Genomic DNA, 7,000 nt, shown 5'->3' with positions numbered 1-7,000 from the left:
CCATATTGTGTTATTGCAATACTGGACACATAATATACACTTTTCAGCAAATAATGTGCAGATTCCATTCACCTGGAAGGTGATTACACTGCTGGCCAGTATATTTATTTAATTATTTATTTATTTTGGGACACGTCATGCGTCAAAACCTTACACAACAAATAATCATCATATTTCAAAATAAAAAAAACACACAAACACACAAACACACAATAAATGGAAAATCTGTTCGATTCGAGCCCTTCGTGGTGGAGAGAGGGTTGGAGCGGAGGGTGAAACGCATCGGGGGGGGGGGGGGATCGGTCCAAACGGCCAAGTACGTGTGAGAGAGAGATCACGTGAGGAGTTATAGGTTCGGTAATCCGATTTGGAAATCAAACAGGGAGCCGAGCACAGCCATCCCTCCATGGCCTGCTGGTTCCCAACACACGGTCATCCCTCCATGGCCTGCTGGTTCCCTACACACGGTCATCCCTCCATGGCCTGCTGGTTCCCAACACAGCCATCCCTCCATGGCCGTGCTGGTTCCCTACACACGGTCATCCCTCCATGGCCTGCTGGTTCCCAACACACGGTCATCCCTCCATGGCCTGCTGGTTCCCAACACACAGCCATCCCTCCATGGCCTGCTGGTTCCCTACACACAGCCATCCCTCCATGGCCTGCTGGTTCCCAACACACGGTCATCCCTCCATGGCCTGCTGGTTCCCAACACACAGCCATCCCTCCATGGCCTGCTGGTTCCCAACACACGGTCATCCCTCCATGGCCGTGCTGGTTCCCTACACACAGCCATCCCTCCATGGCCTGCTGGTTCCCTACACACGGTCATCCCTCCACGGCCTGCTGGTTCCCAACACACGGTCATCCCTCCATGGCCTGCTGGTTCCCAACACACAGCCATCCCTCCATGGCCTGCTGGTTCCCAACACACAGCCATCCCTCCATGGCCGTGCTGGTTCCCTACACACGGTCATCCCTCCATGGCCTGCTGGTTCCCAACACACGGTCATCCCTCCATGGCCTGCTGGTTCCCAACACACAGCCATCCCTCCATGGCCTGCTGGTTCCCTACACACAGCCATCCCTCCATGGCCTGCTGGTTCCCAACACACGGTCATCCCTCCATGGCCTGCTGGTTCCCAACACACAGCCATCCCTCCATGGCCTGCTGGTTCCCAACACACGGTCATCCCTCCATGGCCGTGCTGGTTCCCTACACACAGCCATCCCTCCATGGCCTGCTGGTTCCCTACACACGGTCATCCCTCCACGGCCTGCTGGTTCCCAACACACGGTCATCCCTCCATGGCCTGCTGGTTCCCAACACACAGCCATCCCTCCATGGCCTGCTGGTTCCCAACACACAGCCATCCCTCCATGGCCGTGCTGGTTCCCAACACACGGCCATCCCTCCATGGCCTGCTGGTTCCCAACACAGCCATCCCTCCATGGCCGTGCTGGTTCCCAACACACAGCCATCCCTCCATGGCCTGCTGGTTCCCAACACACAGCCATCCCTCCATGGCCTGCTGGTTCCCAACACACAGCCATCCCTCCATGGCCTGCTGGTTCCCTACACACGGCCATCCCTCCATGGCCTGCTGGTTCCCAACACACGGCCATCCCTCCATGGCCTGCTGGTTCCCAACACACAGCCATCCCTCCATGGCCTGCTGGTTCCCAACACACAGCCATCCCTCCATGGCCTGCTGGTTCCCTACACACGGCCATCCCTCCATGGCCTGCTGGTTCCCAACACACAGCCATCCCTCCATGGCCTGCTGGTTCCCAACACACAGCCATCCCTCCATGGCCTGCTGGTTCCCAACACACAGCCATCCCTCCATGGCCTGCTGGTTCCCAACACACAGCCATCCCTCCATGGCCTGCTGGTTCCCTACACACGGCCATCCCTCCATGGCCTGCTGGTTCCCAACACACAGCCATCCCTCCATGGCCTGCTGGTTCCCAACACACGGTCATCCCTCCATGGCCTGCTGGTTCCCAACACACGGTCATCCCTCCATGGCCTGCTGGTTCCCAACACACAGCCATCCCTCCATGGCCTGCTGGTTCCCAACACACAGCCATCCCTCCATGGCCTGCTGGTTCCCAACACACAGCCATCCCTCCATGGCCTGCTGGTTCCCAACACACGGTCATCCCTCCATGGCCTGCTGGTTCCCAACACACAGCCATCCCTCCATGGCCGTGCTGGTTCCCTACACACAGCCATCCCTCCATGGCCTGCTGGTTCCCAACACACAGCCATCCCTCCATGGCCTGCTGGTTCCCAACACACAGCCATCCCTCCATGGCCTGCTGGTTCCCAACACACAGCCATCCCTCCATGGCCTGCTGGTTCCCAACACACGGTCATCCCTCCATGGCCTGCTGGTTCCCAACACACAGCCATCCCTCCATGGCCGTGCTGGTTCCCTACACACAGCCATCCCTCCATGGCCGTGCTGGTTCCCAGCATCACAGCACAAACCGAACCACAGCATATCTATATGGAAATTAACTTTCACCTCATGGAACTTTTACACATCATCATGGAGACCGTTCGAATTGGAAGTTCCACCAACCCGTTCGGACTTGGTCGGACCCAAACCAAGCACGAAACACCGAGCACGAAACACCGAGCACGAAACCCGTGGACCACGACGTGCATGGAAATCCGCGAGGCGGAATCGTTTGTGAAATTTGGTTCCAAACATCCACTTAAATCATTATTAAACCTCCTTTAAACTTTTATTTCTTCATTTCCTCCTCCTCCTCCATCCCTCCACCACCTCCATCCCTCCACCACCTCCATCCCTCCACCACCTCCATCCCTCCTCCACCTCCATCCCTCCTCCTCCATCATCCCTCCTCCTCCATCTCCTCCATCCCTCCTCCACCTCCATCCCTCCTCCTCCATCCCTCCATCACCTCCATCCCTCCTCCTCCTCCTCCTCCGTTTCACTCTCCGAGAAACACGAACTCGAGCAAAGTTTAAAAGGTGCGGAGCGCGGACACACTCAACAAAGCATTGACAACCTTCGTCCCTTCCCGCCCAACGATCTCACCTCCCCCACTCTCATCGACGCCGCATCCGTCGGGGACTCGGGGAGGCCGCCCCCCCAAACCCCCCACCCCCCGGCAGAACCCCGTGCCGGTGAAGCGAGGCCGCGATTCCAGCGCACTCCGACAGCAAACGCGAGGCTCCAAGCAAAAGCACCGCAGGTAACCCACGAACACCTTTAGCGGAAGGTGCTGAAGTAGAGGCTCGACTCACAAACCGGGCTTGGTCTAGGGTGCCGCACGCGCGCGGGTAGCCCCCACCCGCGACCCCACACTCCCCTCCTCCATGACGTCACGAGCCCCCACCCGCGACCCACACTCCCCTCCCCAATGACGTCACGAGCCACACCCCGCGACCGAGCCGCAATCCGGACATCAGAGAAAGTGAAAAAAGGAACATGTGGGAAAAATCTGTTCTTAGCGTTTATTAAAGAGAGCAGTCCATGCGAACAAGAGACCATGCAAAAAAACAACAACAACAACAACAACAACACCGGGCAAAAGGAACCACGCTGTGTGTACTTGGGACTGGGGAGGTGCTGTGGAAGGACAATCCGGGGGGGAGGTCCACTGGTCCACTGGTCCACATGGTCTTCATTTTCGGACGACAGTGGATATCGACCTGGAAACTGTGGTTTTTTTTTACCCGAGTCGAACCAATTAGCACAAAGTTAAACTCCATTTGGCATAAAGCGTTTTAATAATAACAATAATAATAAAAACAATAGAATGGATGTCCGTCACAACATTCATCCGAGAGCGTATTCCATACAGTATACCTGTGTTTTTACCTACCTGCCGAAGATCGTTTACATCACGTCGTTTAACCAAGGATTTTTTTGTGTTGTATTTGTGGTTAGGATGAGTAAACGCTGTTCTTCACCCCCGCTATATATATATATATATATATATATATATATATATATATATATATATATATATATATATATATATATATATACATGCAAGGGAATGTCCTCCCCACCGCCTCCCCCCATTCCTGACACGCAAATCATGCACAGCTCGAGGACGTGACCCCAGGACACACGCACCTCTCCAAATCCAAACCCTTAAGTAATCTGGATAGTTTTGCACTGTTTAGTGTATTCGTTAAACATTAAACTCAACATTATCCCCTGTTTGCACGAAATCAGATCGTGGTCCAAAATTTCAGGTGATCAGTCGTAAATGGGTCGTTGCGGCGAACTACTCCCAACAATGTCCCGTGCTTTCATCCGCACGTGGGGACAGGTTTTTGGCAAAACTCCAACCGATTCAACAGTGTACGATTACGGTAATTCAACTTTGGACACCAAACACGCACCTGGACATTCCATCGGTCGGGCTGCCAGGTGGCCGAAACCTTCTAGGAGTGTCCAGGATCTCATGGCCTTCTCGCGTGGAGAGAGGTACAGATGCAGGTGGAGTATGCTTTTTTTTGTGGACAAAACGTTTTTGTAAGTCACGCTCCGGCTAAACGTCAGGTATCGATAAGCGATGACAGAGATTCAAGGGAAGGAGGGCTTTGGTATGAACAATAGGTTTCCATTCGCTAAGGCACACGTTCGGAATTTCCAGGTCAATGTGGAGGATGTATCCCGTGGGAAAAGATGGAGTGGTGGACCCAAAAAACTTCGCTTCAATGTGGTACCTAAAACAATATTCCTATATCATAGTCACTCGGGGATCCCGGGGACAATTCCTATCATCATGAGCGCCTTTTACGGTACAAAAACAAAACAAAAAAGCTCGAGCACCAAATCCCAGGCGTCTGGTCGCCATTAGGTCTCACACACAGCTCGGGCCGAGGGAGAATGTTAGAAGTCCAGCTCTGACCAAACAGCCATTAGTCAGCGAAGCTTTAGCTGCATCATTGCAGACTGTTGCAAGCAAAAGCAAGAATACCATTGCAGTATGGGTTTGCGAGCCACCCCCTCCATTGTCATCAGGTGTGCTCTTAAACATGCTTGCCACGCCACACCACCCCCCTCCCCCACATTTAAATGTTGATGGCATGTGCGTGCTTCTTGCAAAGGGGCTTGTCTTTTTTCGAGTAAAAGGGCTGCCCTTCTAGGTTCACATGGCACACCTTGGAAGGGGAAAAAGAAAGGGGGGAGGGGTAGGAATAAGAGCAGTGTTGTGAGCAAAACAGGAAATGAAAAAAAGATTCCTAAATTCATTGTGTATCACATGAAACATGGAACGCTGAGCTTTGCTTATGCTATTGGCAGGCATACGTTTGGAAAAAAGCAAATTATCCAGGAAGAAACCTTCCACAAATACTCTTACAACGGGATACTTTGCTTAAGAACACCGGGAAACACACCTGTATCACCGGGAAGTGCCTTTTTATTTTTATTAAGATTTTTTTACAGGATCGAAAGCCCATAGCGTGCGCACACGCACACACACACACACACACACACACACACACACACACACACACACACACACACACACACACACACCAGTACTCCAACGACATTCAAGTGGAATTTGGCCTACATAAGCGTGCCAAGTGCACATTAGTACAAGGTAAACCAACAAAAACAAACAACATAAAAATTGATTTGAATGCAATGCAGGAGCTAGACAACGAAGCATCATACAAATACCTTGCAGTGGAAGAGGGCCATTAAATATGTCACGAACAAACATACAAAACAATTACCAAAGAATACCTGTGGAGGGCATGAGGCTGATCCGGAAAACATACCTCTCACCAAGGAACAAAATCAAAGCTAACTGGCATCCGTTGAATACAAAGTCTTCGATATCCCCTACCATAGTAAATGAGGATGAACAAACTTATATTTCCTAATCGTGTGCAATATGTATGTGAAGTTTCCCCTTGATCTGACCAGCCGTTCTGGAGAAGATGTTTGAAGGTTTTAGGGTAAATTCAATATGGCAGCCAAACCATGTGACCTATCAATTAGAAATTAACAAACTTCTGGAAGGATGTCTTGGAGAAAGTGTATATGAAATTTTGCCTCAATCTGTCCAGCCGTTCTGGAGAAGATTTTTTAAATTCATTAATTTTCAATCCACGATGGCTGAAGAACCATGTGACTTATGACATCATAAATTTACATTCTGCCTCCAATCCTCCAGTGGAATACGTGTGTGAAGCTTCGTGTTAATCGGATGAGGTGTGTTTTTCTATCTAAGATGGCCGCCAAACCATGTAACTTGTGACGTCATAATTTTTACTATGTATGCAGACATGATGGACGATGATAGTTGCAAATTTTCGCTTCGTTAGGTTATGCGATTCCAGAGAAAACATTATTTAATCTTTTCCTTGAATCCAACATGGCTGCCAAACCATGTGACCTATCAATTAGAAAATATCAAAAGGCACCAGTTCACCACTTGCTTGATATGTGTACCAAATTTCGTAAATATATCTTGAGGGGATTTGGAGTTAAGCTCCGGAAACTAAATGTGATGGACGGACGGACGGACAGACGGAACCCATTTCTATGTCCCCCACCAACTTTGTTGGTTGGCGGGGGATAATTAACAAACTTGTGAAAGGATGTCTTGGGGAAAGTGTGTGTGAATTTTTGCCTCATCTGTCCAGTCGTTCTGGAGAAGAAGATTTTTAAAATTTATTAATTTTCAAACCAAGATGGCTGACGAACCATGTAACCAATGACATCATAAATTTTTATTCTGCCTCCAATCCTCCAGTGGAATACATGTGTGAAGTTTCGTGTTAATTGGATGAGGTGTGTTTTTCTATCCAAGATGGCTGCCAAACCATGTGACTTTTGACGTCATAATTTTTACTATGTATGCAGACATGATGGAAGATGATAGTTGCAAATTTTCGCTTCTTTAGGTTATGTGATTCCAGAGAAAACATTATTTAATCTTTTTCTTGACTCCAACATGGCTGCCAAACCATGTGACCTATCAATTAGAA

This window comes from Eptatretus burgeri, chromosome 5, assembly GCF_056783735.1.
Source record: "Eptatretus burgeri isolate ZD-2024b chromosome 5, Ebu_testis_v1, whole genome shotgun sequence".
NCBI classification, from domain to species: Eukaryota; Metazoa; Chordata; class Myxini; order Myxiniformes; family Myxinidae; genus Eptatretus; species Eptatretus burgeri.
Note: the sequence above shows the minus strand (reverse complement) of the source record.